The sequence below is a fragment of the Ostrea edulis genome, chromosome 4 (genome assembly GCF_947568905.1).
Source record: "Ostrea edulis chromosome 4, xbOstEdul1.1, whole genome shotgun sequence".
Lineage (NCBI taxonomy): Eukaryota > Metazoa > Mollusca > Bivalvia > Ostreida > Ostreidae > Ostrea > Ostrea edulis.
The window spans coordinates 11908286-11923028 of NC_079167.1; positions in this window are offsets into that span (position 1 = coordinate 11908286).

Below are 14743 nucleotides of genomic sequence, written 5' to 3' on the forward strand. Positions count from 1 at the left end.
ATAGAGAAATTTGAAAAAGTTTTACTTGATGGCAGTTCTTGTCAAATGTTCAAAAAACTGAATACTGCTTTTGAATGGATCATGATTAACAAATATAATACATCTGGACTGTCTCATTTAACCCATAATTTCTTTTTCATTGGTCCCCCAAATTCTGATAAATGACTCAAAGATGTGAAACTTTTCGAAAAACTAAGTGAAACTATTTGCCTCCCCATCAAATAATCTAAAATTGTTCTCCCTACTACCAAAATAGCTAAATATCGTATTGAAGCTGACTCTGTTGTCAGTCTTTTTACCTGAGGACAAATTGTGTAAACTTAGGCAACTATTGCAATGTACAATGCACAGACAAAACTGCAGCTTCAAGAACTGCAATCTTTGGTAGGGTTATCGAATTTTGCATGTTTGGTTGTAACTCCAGGAGGTGCATTTTTGCGCAGGCTCATAGACCTAACTTGCAATGTCCAATGACTTGAGAGCTTGGCAAGTGTTTATTGAGAATTGTAATGGAAAGTTCTTAGATGATGAGTGGGTCACCTCCGTCACCCCATGCTTCGGGGTCTACTGGTTACGCTGCTGTTTCTGGTTCAGAATGGTTTGTCCTACCTTGGTTAGACGCACATAAGCACTATCAAATTACAATCAAGGAATTGTATTAGATTGTTTGTTTTGCTGTTAGAGTTATGGGGTGACAACCTGCAAAATACAAACATCCTCTTCCTTACTGACAATAATATTATTCAAATCATAAATAAAAGTAAAGTACGGAGATTGGTCATCACTTCCCTGAAATTGAATATTTTGTTAAAAACTAATCATACCCCAGGAAAACTCAATACCATTGCTGATCTTTTGTCACGCTTAAAATTCCAGGAAGTAAGACATGTAGCTCCTTGACGGAATCAGCAACCCTCGTCAGTACATCAGCAGTTAATGTAGATCAATGGGTCAGATGCTGTCTGGCGTGTATCATACCGATTGTTAAGCCGTTCTTGGCACACTGACTTTGACTCCGTTTACCTGATCAAGATGTAGGGCTCACAGCGGGTGTGACCGGTCGACAGGGGATGCTTACTCCTCCTAGGCACCTGATCCCATCCCTGCTATAACCAGTGGTCCGTGTTTGCCCAACTCTCTATTTTGTATTGCTAATAGGAATAAAGAGATTGATCACTGTTCGTTATCTTTGACTTTCATTTAACTGAAGAGAGCCAAACATTACATCAGGCTTCATTAGCTACATCTTCACAACCAGCATATCACAGGAGCTGGCAGTTGTTTTTCAATGTTTTGTAACGACAATAATTTTATTAGCAACTTGTTTCAAAAAGGATTGAAACCTTCAACAAGTTTATCTCATGTTTCAGCAATTAGTTATGTTCATAAGTTGTTAACCCCCTCCCCCCCCCCCCCCGATCCAACCCATTCTTTCATTGTCCGTAAAATGTTACAGAGTGCATAAAGTTGGAGAAATCTGCTGATTTTAGATTGCCAATAACACAACCAATATTAAAAAAAATCACTGAAGCTATATCCCACACAGTTGTAAATCTCAATGACAGAATATTGTTAACGGCAATTTTTTTGTTAGGATATCATGGTTTTATGCGTTCGTGTGAATTTGTGTCAAGATACCCAGAATTTAATTCGAATTGTTTTGAACATAGGGCTTTGATTTTATTGATGTTTTTTATGCCCATATCACTCTTAGATGTTTTAGACAATTTTCCAGTAACAATAATGCTATATTCAATGCCTGGGAATCTACTTTACCCAGTTACGGACTAGCGTCATTATGTTCAACACTATACTCACACCTCTGGTCCCCTATATTCCTTTCATTCTGGAGTGCCGGTATCTAATCGCTTTGTAACTTCAAATCTTCACCAGACTATCAAGTCTATAGGTTTGAATCCCACTCTTTATCTAGGACATATTTTTCGTATTGGTGCAGCTACAGAAGCAGCGAACAATGTAATGTCAAAATTTGAGATTTTAAATTAGGGCGCTGGCAATCTCAAGCTTTTCAAGGTTATAAAGATATAATCAAATATATATATATATATATATATATATATATATTGATGACCATGATCCACATTTAATCAATTACACTTAGCGCTCTCGCCGTTTAATTCGGCTCTTCAGAGTGTAACAAGTTTTACAAAAAGAGTACAATGTACTTATTATGACATTGTAGTTAAGGCGTCGTTATTGTGACGTCACAAATGCAGCATACTAAATTGTCGCAAGCTAAAGTCAATAAGGCGCCAAAAATAACATATATGTACTCGTCCTTGTTTGTGATGTTTTGTGAAATCCCTGGTCAACTATTTCTAGCCATTAGTTTAGATTCACCTTGCTCAATTGACTTATTTTATGTCATCTGTTACTTCATCATTTATTTTTCAGTAAATAAATGACATTAGCTCAATTGCAGTGTGATGATTATCTTTCCGCGCTTTTACAAGCTCTAACTAGCTGCGTTAAAGGCAGGTAGTAGTTGATGGTGAATTCGGTATTCGTGGATAGTGGTGATTATAAATGTAAAATACCAACTGCTTTAAAGGCAGGTAGTAGTTGACGGTTAATTCGGCAGTCCTGGATAGTGGTGATTATAAATGTAAACAAGGGATGTTTGTAAAACACACATGCCCCCCCCCCCCCCCCATCCCCCCCACCCCCGGTGCAAAATTGAAAAGGGTTGTACACACACATCATTTAATTGATAGTAGTATCATCAATTCAAAATATTGAGCAGACAATATCTTTTTATGTCAAGAGTGGATTGACCATGTGACCTAAATCAATAGGGGTCATCTACTCCTTATGCTGTACCAGTGTACCAAGTTTGGTGTCAATCGAGCAAATAATTCTTAAAATATAGGAGACAATATATTATTATGTCCAGTTCAACCTTGTGACCTCAAAATCAATAGGGTCATATTTTCCTGACGATGTATCAGTGTACCAAGTTTGATGTCTGTCAAGCAAAGGGTTCTCAGATATTGAGCTGACAGTATATTTCAATATTTAGTTTGACCCTTGACCATGTGACCTCAAAATCAAATAGGGTTCATCTTCTCCTAAGATTTACCAATGTACCAAGTTTGATGTCTGTCAAGCAAAGGGTTCTCAAGATATTGAGCTGACAGTATATTTCAATGTTTAGTTTGACCCTTGACCATGTGACCTAAAAATCAAATAGGGTTCATCTTCTCCTAAGATTTACCAATGTACCAAGTTTGATGTCTGTCAAGCAAAGGGTTCTCAAGATATTGAGCGGACAGTATATTTCAATGTTTAGTTTGACCCTTGACCATGTGACCTCAAAATCAATAGGGGTCATCTTCTCCTGACGATGTACCAGTGTACCAAGTTTGATGTCTGTCAAGAAAAGGGATCCCAAGATATTGAGCGGGCAGTATATTCCTATGTCCAGAGTAGATTGACCTTTTGACCTGAAAGACAATAGGGATCCTCTTCTACTCATAATCAACCCACATTTGAATGATCAAGTGAATGGTTCTCAAGATATTGAGCGGACATGTGGTCTACCGACCGACCGACATGTGCAAAGCAATATGCCCCTCTTCTTTGAAGGGGGCAGAAATATGTAAAACTTATACGGTACCAATTTTGATGCACCAGATGCGCATTTCGACAAATAATGTCTCTTCAGTGATGCTCAACCGAAATGTTTGAAATCCGAAATAACTATGAAGTTTTAGAGCTGAATATAGCCAAAAACAGCGTGCCAAAAGAGTGGAGCCAAATTCGTCCAAGGATAAGAGCTATGCATGAGGGAAATAATCCTTAATTTTGAATGAATTTCTAAATTTTATAACAGCAATTAAATATACATCCGTATTTTCAAGCTAGTAACGAAGTACTTAGCTACTGGGCTGTAGAGACCCTCGGGGACTAACAGTCCACCAGCAGAGGCCTCGACCCAGGGGTCATAATGTAAAACTTATACGGTACCAATTTTGATGCACCCAACCCTCCTTGGTTCAAAAGATTTCGCCCAGGTTAAAGTTTTTAAAAAGTGGGTCAAAGTCCACGGTCAAAACCCTTTCCCCCTTGGGTCAAAAGATAACACCCAGGTTAAATTTCTTGAAAAGCACAAGGTCAAGGTGCCCCCGTACCAAAAGAAAGGTCTCTTCATAAGGCATCTATATGTGAATTATCAAAACCTGCTGCTGCAGTAATCACAAACGACTTTTTCGCTGCACGACTTCCAAATGAAGCAACAATTTTACTATATTCTCAGACTCCCTATCATGTCTTCAGTCAATAAACAACATGAATATTGATCATCCATATATTTTAGATATCTTACTCCGGTACTATCTTTTAACCAAACAAGGTAAAATAGTTGAGTTCTGCTGGATCTCAAGTCACATCGGTATACATGGCAACACCAAAGCGGACAAAAATGCACTTCAAGGTGATATTGTACACTTCAAAATTCCATACACTCATTTTAAATATTTCATAAAACTATATGTAAATACTGTTTGGCAAATCTATTGGGATTTCTGTTATACAAGTAAACTTTATTCTATTCAAAACAAAGTAAACAAATCGTGTAACATCGTAATGAAACGCCAAGACGAAGTGATTATTTCAAGAATACGCATTGGACATTCAAAATTGACACATTCATACCTACTAAACAGAGAACCTCAGCCTGAATGCATATCTTGTGACTGTCCATTAACTATACATCACATTCTTTTAGAATGTAGTGATTTTACGCCCATACGAAATAGACTTTTTAATAACGTACAATCAATGAAAGAACTATTTACAAATGTTGACAATCATTATATTATACAATATTTACAAGAATGCGACTTTTACAGAAAAATTTGAAAACTTTTATAATACAACTGTTTATATACACGAATTGATTTTAGTTTTTTAACCTGTTTATATATTTTTAACTTTATGTCCGTCGGATGGGACGTTAAAGGGTGTTCCGTGTCAAGGATCACAACCCCCTTGGCACGCAAAAGATCGTTTCCCTGATGTTCGAAAAAGAGTAGGCTAACTGGGGGCCGTCAGGGAAACTCAAACACTTACAAGCAAACATCATTCAATTAGTTAACCGCCGTAAAATGGCTGAAATATTGCCGAAACGGCGTAAAACCCCAATCAATCAATATATATAAATGTGTATACATATATATATAGACATACATTACATAAGAAATATGGAAATTATAAGTTTGATGAATGGAACACACATAGGATGACCCAGAACATAACAGCATGACTAAATATTTAACATGTAAACAAATAAGCATCCAATCGATAGAGATAAACAGCTGATAAATGTAAACATGTTGATAACGACAAGGTTTATTCCTCCTTTGGGGTTTATGTTGTCAGTAGATCTACAAGTTCAGAGTCTGAGGTATCAACATAATGATTCACTCGAGATGACATGTCTGATTCACAATTAATACGGATCTGGTTTCCGTGTTAGTGTTTTTTGCAAAGGGATTTCCCCCCAAAAGTCCAGCAGAAATGCACTTGATGATCTAAATATCTGTATTCTTTTGAAGAGTAGTGCTCTTTCATGCGTGAGGGCTTCATTCACAAATATTTATATGTATTGGAGGAATTGTAATTGAATGGTTTCAAGCTTTTTCTATTTCCAAACAGTTGGGCCCGATCTCACGTGGCGAACCACAGGGTTTGGGTTTGGGTACTAGGCGCGATGAGAGTTGATAACACGTGGCTGCAAGGAAACACTTGCAGATTCAAAGACAATTGTTTGAAAGGTGAAAATAACGAACAGTGATCAATCTCATAACTCCTATAAGCAATACAAAACAGAGAGTTGGTATCCTTCCCAATCCTTTGTTCTAGTATTCCTGAGATTTTCAGGCAATTCTCCCTGTAATATGCAGTAATCCAGTTGGTCTATTTCTATCACATATTTACCTTATCTCTTTCTTCATGAAATCGAATTCTGGGATAATAGTTGAAATACTGTTTTGTACGGCTACATTGCTAGGACTAGCAGTAGTGACTTTCAATAAAGCATTTTTACTTGTTGCCGCATTGTCCAGAATTGCACTAAGTCCGGCAATGTCTTGGTCAGCACTACACTCTGATGTATCCGGTTTAGAACGTTTCTTCACTTGTTCGATGTTACAGAACCCCTCAGGCATGGGATTGTAATTTTTAATGGAAACCTAAGAATGTTTTCTGGTATATATTGTATGTATAGGCATGCTTGATAATAGACAGACAGTCAGACACGCACGCACACACACATATATACACTCACTCCGAAAAGGTTAATAAATGTAGATCTAATTCTAATATAGTCTGTATTATCTAGTTACTGATACATTGTATCTCCACATACCGTCTTGTATATCGCTAATTTAAACAAGGTGTGTTTGTGAAATACAAATGCCCTCGATAATGGCCAATTCCAAAGATGGCCAAGGTCACAAGGACAAATATCTTGGTACCAGTAGAAAGATCTTGTCAAAAGAAATGCTCACATGCAAAATGAAAGCTCTAAGATTTACATTTTTTTTAAAAGTATGTCAAAAGGTTTAGTGCCCACGGAAAGGTCTTGTCACAAGGAACACTCATGTGAAATATCAAAGCTCTAACACTCACTGTTCAAAAGTTATTAGCAAGGTTAAGGTTTCAGACCGAATGACAGACAGGACAAAAAGAATACCCCCCCCCCCCCCCCGATCGCCGACCTTCGATCTCGGGGGCATAAAAACAAACTATCGGAACTCTCCAATTTCGGGAGATAAAATATTGCGCCATGGAAGTCGTCATTTGAACGAAATATTTACTAATAGTTTATTTTATGGAATTTACATACTTAGGCGGTAAGTAATGCAGCATTAATAGTGATACAGATTTGGTTTAATAGTCAAGTAACTTATAGTCCATATGAGTGAAATATTCTCGAGAGGGACGTTAAACAATATTCAATCAATCAATCAAGTAACTTATTAGAAGCGAACAACAGTGTCACGGTTCACTGTCACCTACATGTAAGTGCACATTAATTGCTAGAACCGTCCGAAGTTGAAAGTAATTTCCAAACATGAATTATGAAGGACTGCTCCGAGATTCGGTGAAGGCGTCAGTCCAAATGTTCAGCCAAGCCGATTCCCAGCCGAGATTATGGAACAGGTGTGATACAAGAATCAGTACTTTGAACAACAATTTGAATCTCCTTTGTAGCGTGTCAGAAATATTTTTCTTTTTGTATTTTTTATTTGTTTGGGGGGGGGGGGTGTCTTTTTTTCTTCTTTTGTTTTTCTTTTCGCTATTTGCGCAAAATATGGTGATGATACATGTATATAATCAGTATTTCTGTATTTACTTTTCAGTCTCACCACTTCAGACTTTGATAAATAGTACAGTTTAAGGATTGGATAACAGCTCACTAGGCACAAAGGCGATGACGTGTTTATTGGCAATTTAAAAGACACGATTAGCAAGATAAAGAAACTTATTGCAGTAATAAACGAAATTGCACTTCAACATATAATATTCGTTATAGTTATTACAACTTACGAGGTTCTCACCTTAGATTAATTGATAACAAATATCATAAAAAATATGTATAGATAAAATAAATACATGAACACCGAAGTTGAAAGTAATTTCCAAACAAATATAATATTGGAAATGCAGTATATTCACCATACACTTACAGTAATAGTTTTTTAAAAAAAATTCTCACTATCTCAGGTTGCGATTCAAAACAAATCCGTCGCTTCAGTTACGCATACGCATTATATTACAATATAGTTCTAAAAATATTGTATTCAATGGCATGTATTTTTCTATATTGATATTTTGGCGTTACATTTTTGCCCATTTTTGATAATCGTGAATAACTAACATACTTATATATTTTATTGAAAGTAGACATTAGCGGCAAACCGACAACTCAACTGTATGACAAACGGGGTGATTTCAGCGTAGACATTAACGGCAAACCGACAACTCAACTGTATGACAAACGGGGTGATTTTAGCGTAGACATTAACGGCAAACTGACAACTCAACTGTATGACAAACGGGGTGATTTCATATACTTCCCATATTTATGTAGCAATATTCCATTATCACCTGCATATGGTGTTTATATCTCTCAACTGATTCAATACGCAAGAGCTTGTTCTGTGTATAGTCAGTTTTTAAATCGAGGCAAGCTGCTGACAAACAAGTTGATGGTACAGGGTTTTCAATAGTCTCGATTGAAGTCAGCATTCCGCAAATTCTATGGTCGTTATAACGATCTAGTTCGTCAATACAACCTATCATTAAGTCAGATGCTGTCTGACATGTTTTATACCGATTGTTAAGCCGTTCTTGGCACACTGACTTTGACTGCGGATAACTCCGTTTACCTGATCAGGATATGGGGCTCACGGCGGGTGTGACCGGTCGACAGGGGATGCTTACTCCTCCTAGGCACCTGCTCCCACCTCTGGTGTGTCCAGGGGTCCGTGTTTGCCCAACTATCTGCTTTGTATTGCTTATAGGAGTTAAGAGATTGATCACTGTTCGTTATCCTCACCTTTCATGCTTACTGTAAATTGTTTAAAATCGCTGTTTTCTGATTCTAAATTTGGAACTACTTCGTATTATGCGTATGGATGTAGGACATTCACGTGGTGGAGATTAATGTAAACATGGAATCAAATGTAAGAAAAGCTGTAAAAAATACGATAAAACTTGTAATATAAGAGACAAACAGCTAAATGGTAAAAATGGACTTAAAATAGTGCCGTTCGGCAATGAAAATAACCTGACGTATTACTTGTTGCCTAAACTTTTGAAGGGAAAGGAAACGAGAATGACTGTTTATATAATGTCATTGTATTGTCACGTGATTCCAAGCGTTGACAGATGTGTAAGGGAAGCTTGTGTAACGCGCCCTTTGGTGAGAGAATGCCATAAAGTCAAATTCTAATGTTCGCAACAGTATAAACAATATGTGTTCTTAAAACTTCACTGCCCTCAAAAGTGCATACACTGATGAAAGGCTTTAAATAATAGGTGTATTTACATGAAAACATGAAAAGATATGACTAACCCTGGGTTATGAAATTCAACATTTTCTGTACATCCGTTTCTGCTATTACTAAGTATGTATTTAGATTTTATTATATAGCTAATAAATAGTCTAATATAAGATCTGCGTAAAATCTAGAGAATGTTAGCGTTCAATATCCTGAGAATTTATTGAACGCTAACTTTGCATTGCGTAAATTGTATGCGCCCGAAACATTCCGAGTATGAGCGTTCAATATTGACGTTACCGTAACGACATAAACAAGCCGAAATGGCACACGACGGTCCTCCGAATCTGACAGAGCCGGTATTTGATATTTACTTAAGCAAAATGTTTTACTGTACATAAATTATGATGTCCCCATTTACAAAATCAGTTTGCTTCATGCATTAATGACGGGTTAAATATTGAACAGTTAAGAAATGCATGCTGTTATTGCACACTGCCAATACTGATGAATTCTCGTCTATTTTGGAGTAGTTTGCGTGAAAAGGGATATGATTTAACAACTAAATACTTTAGCTATATAATAAAAGGGTTATTGAACTTATATAGGTGAATATTGGCACTCGTTGGCTGTCAAAATGCACTCGCAAGCTCGTGCATTTTGACAGCCAACGAGTGCCAATATTCACCAATATAAGTTCAATAACCCTATATTATACAGTATCAGCAAACTTACACATATATACATGTACTATATACTAAGTTTGGCCCCGCCCTGGGGTCAGAACCCCTACCCCGGGGATCACGAAATTTACAATATTGGTAGACGCCTTCCTTCTCTACATCACTATGCATTTATTTTTTCTTACATGTGTGTGGTTCTTGAGAAGATTTTTGAAAATTGGTCAATTTTGGGCAGTTTTTGCCCCGCCCCTTAGGCCCCAGGGTGCAGGAATCCTGAAACTTACAATTTATGTTCCCCTTGTTCCAAATATGTTTCATACCAAATTTGAAAAGAATTGGAATGATAGTTATCAAGAAGTTAAAAATATATATTGTTCACACATTTAATAACTGACTATATTGGCCCCACCCTGATACCAAAACCCCTACCCCTGAGATCTTCAAATTTACAATTTTGGTAAAGGACTGCCTGTTCTTTCTAAATATCTATTTACTTTCAATTTAGTATCAATAGCACTAAAGAAGATGTTATGTAAGTGTTTTACACATAAACACTATATACCAAGTTTGGCCCCGCCCTGCGGTCAGAACCCCTACCCCGTGGATCATGAAATTTACAATTTTGGTAGAGGCCTTCCTACTCTACATCACTATGCATTTAGTTTTTCTTACATGTGTGTGGTTCTTGAGAAGATTTTTTCAAAATTGGTCAATTTTGGGCAGTTATTGCCCCGCCCCTAGGGCCCATGGGGTACTGGAGTCCTGAAATTTACAATTTATGTCCCCCTTGTCCCAATGATGCCTCATACCAAATATGAAAAGAATTGGACCAGTAGTTATTAAGAAGAAGTTAAAAATGTTCAATTGTTAAAGCACGACGGACGAAAACCAATTGCAATAGGTCACCTGAGGTTACTAAGGTGACCTAAAAAAAAATCCATAACTTCTTTGAATTTTAAAAAATGTTAAGTTTTAATTAAATCTGTTCATGGGTTTTAAAGATATCCTTTGGACATATGACGTCTACGGCCGGATGGACAAGATGATTCCAGATACACCCCTAAACGTTGTTTGCGGGGAGGTTGGGAGTTATAACTAGTGAGGTGCAATGGTGATGACATGAATATCTTTGCCAAGTTTCGAGGGCTATGTCAGTTACTTTGGAAAGCCTATCGTCAGATAGAATGGTGCACCTATTCATTAAATTCAAAATGCAAAGCAAGCTAACAAACCCGTCGAAATCAAGAGCAATTTTAAATTTGCAATTTTCCAGCTGTGATTGTCAGTGTTACTGGTGGCAGGCAGAGCACAAATTATTGCCTCAAGTGTCATTGAAAATGAATATATATAGATAGGCATCATTATCATTAGCCTTCCGATGTTCCATCCTCGAATCTTGTCGTCTGTAGAAAACTTTGATAGATGAAGATGTAATGTTGGCTTAATTTTACATCTATCATAAAGAATGTGTTTCATTAATTAGGAATATACTACATGTGTTATGAAGAATTAATTTAAATTTTATGACTTTCTACGAGCTATATCAAGTTAATAATCGTACTAAGAAACTTCATGACCTTTTCCTTAATAAAGAATATTTTGTTAACCGAAGCATAATGTTTTACAGATATAAGTGAAATCGTTAGTAATATAGTTAACTTTTGGTGTTTTATTTTTATTATTATTATTTTTTTACAAACCGAAGAGAATTTTTCACTCAAAATGAGACGTCAACACTTCTAGGTGAAAGTAATGTACCACAAATGTAGCTTAACACTCAGGGCTGGGATTCATAAACCGTCTTAGTATAAGAAAATTCTTAAACCGATAAAAAAGTAAAGTAATTTTAAGATTTTGAGTTCTTCTACTTAGTTTTATTCATAAAACAACTTAAGTGTAAGAAAATTTTTAAACAGTTCTTAACTTTAAATGTAGTCTTTAGCAGTCTTAAATTGTTAAGAAAAACTTAAGTTAAGACTCATAATGGCCGCCAATAGAGCACACAGGCGATGTTTTCGAAAAAAGGACTATTTAACTCAGTACATTGATGCACAGCTTGTGGAAAGGTTTAAACTAGATTCAACCGTTATTTATTTCATTGAAAGTTTGATTGGACATGAAAGTATCAGTAGTTCACAGAGAAATCATGCAGTATCCCCACTTCAGAAAATCTTGCTGACTCTACGCTTTCTTGCCACTGGTAAGATGTAGCTGTGTAACGGAGACGACATGGGTGTTTCCCAATCCACCGTATATAGGGCTATAACTGCAACCCTCTAAAGTCTGTCCTCCCCAAGAATTGTTACAAAATTCATTACATTCCCACAGAATGCGCCTGGCATTCGTAAAAACCAAGAGGAATTTTATTCTATAGCTGGGTTTCCAGGAGTTTTTTTGGAACCATTGACGGCTTTCACATTCAAATCATTGCCCCAAATGAATATGAAAATGAGTATGTAAATAGACACCATAGCATCAACACACAGGTGCTCTTTGATCCATTCTATATAATCCTTGATGTCGTAGCAAAATGCCTGGGTTCCACGCATGACGCTAGGATTCTCAATGAAAGTGGTCTCAAAGTTTGACCAAGGAAGGTAACCTGTTCATTCACACTTGCTAGGAGATAGTAGGTATCCTTCAAAGAGCAGTGAGGGTTCTTTATCGTGACAACGCCTGCCGCGACACGGGATCTTCGTTTGGTTTTTTTAAAGGTCATATCCGATTCTCACTTATATGGTGATGTCTTCTTAAGAGTGAAAAATTCTCAGATGGGAAGTTAAACAATATACAATCAGTGAAAAATTCTCGGATGGGAAGTTAAACAATATACAATCAATCTAAAATACTGAGCGTTTTGGCGAAAGAGCAATAAATACCCATGTTTACGTTTAAGGTTTGACGCGGCAATGACGCGAGCGGAGCTCGATTTTACGACCTCCCGATTACGAAGGCTCTGAGCGCTAAGCATAGGACCAAATTTGTGGTACTTCACCTACAACTGGTGGCGTTTCGATATGAGTGACAAAATTTCGACGGGATGTCAAACAAACAAACGAAGCGAACGCTGTACTACTTGTACTGAGCTACCACGACCGGTAGTTAACTGTTCGTAAAAACTTTTGTAGTGTGTCGAAGTGAAAACTTTATATCACATTTTTACTCCTTTATCCAGTAGATATCAACCATTACATAAATTCTAATTATTACAGTATGTTTTCTAACGCTGTTTGTGACGTCACAAACAAACGTCAATTTCATGTAGTTTGTGTATGAAGTGTCAGGAAGCAAAATTTTCAAGAATACAGTGTCGTAAATGAACAACAGGGCCGTTGGGGTAGGGGGGATTAACATGTGATAAAAAGAATATCTCGTGGTTTGATTTGATTTATATTCTGAAACTCGTATGTTTTCTATCCCCGAGCCTTGGAATTTTACACTGGATAATAGCGAGAAGAAATTTACAACGTCGCACCAGCATAGTCTTTGGCACGATAAACAACCCTCAATGCAAACTACTCTTTGGCACGATAAAAACCCCTCAATGTTACGTCCGCAAGTGCTTCATCTAAATCCAGTGTTGTCTCTATATAAAACTTTGTCCAAACTGAGACAGTAGTAGTTATTACATGTACTATATGAACCCCCCCCCCCCCCACCCACACACACACAATTGATATTGCGAAGTATTTTTGTACACAGACTATAATGAAGGTATTTATACATACATTGAAACAAATCTATCTTCTGACGTCAATGTTGACATCGCTACCCAGTATGATCTAGGTCAAAACGCACAACTCTTAAATATAAATCATATCAAACCATGCGAGATCCTATTTATCTTTCAACGTTAACACAGTTTTTAGGTTGTCGAAAAGGTTTTTCTTTGTCTTTTGACATAGACCTTAAAGTTTGACAAGATAGTATGTCACGTGTTGTTTTTATTATCTTGGACCTTTTATTTAAAGTCCAATACTAGATTTTGAGACATTTTTTGGTCCGGACCATAGCTCTTTTTGTCTTTTGACATACAAATGTAGGCATTTGGTATGTTGGTATAAGACAGAGTGTCGCGTGCCATTTTGAATACCTTTGACCTTTTATGTACATGTAAAGGCGAATTACGTGTAATTAAATGTTTAGACATATTCTTCGTCCGGACCATAACCATCTTCACAAGACAAGGGTTATTTATTCGTTACCTAGCACTAACCCTTGACATCAGTCGCTATATAAAAGTTGAGCTCATTAGACCATTACGTAATCCACTATAAATGATACATCCAATTGAAATCACTGCATCTTGTTATGGTGTACATGGATACAAATGACACGATCTCATATTGCTGTATTGATAAACACACACAGTTGTAATATTTACACCACTAATTACGTTTATTGATTGAAGATCAAGTTTGGAAACAGTTTTGCTTAAGACAATATTGCTTAAAGAATTGAAATAACCATAACTGTAGGTATCAATGCACGTGTTTATATTTTAATCTCTCGATTTGCGTTGTTATAATTAGAACCGCATTCTCATTGATTTGCATTCTTTTGTGGGAACCAATCAGAACAAGCCCAACTTTTTGATAGTCACTGATGTCAAGGGTTAGTGCAAGATAACGAATCAATAACCCTTGACTTCTTAAGATGGACCATAACTTGTTTGTCTTTTGACATATGCATTTGGTATACCATGATAATACAAGAGTGTCGCGTATCATTTCTATAACCTTTGACCTTAACCTTTTATGTAAAGATGGAATAATATAATTTTTGGTTATTTTTTTTGTCCGGACCAAAACTCTTCTGTCATTTGACAAAGGCATTTGGTATTTGGTATGCTGGTAAGTTTAATTTACTATGATACATGTATATTCACAACACTGCTTCTTGGTTGCAGCACATATACATATAGGTGACTGTTATGTACCGTAACTCTTAATTTTTCACTCTAAAGATGTCAGATCCTAAAAATGTAAATGGAAGGGGAGGCATCAGTTTTACTGTGCTTAAACAATTTTT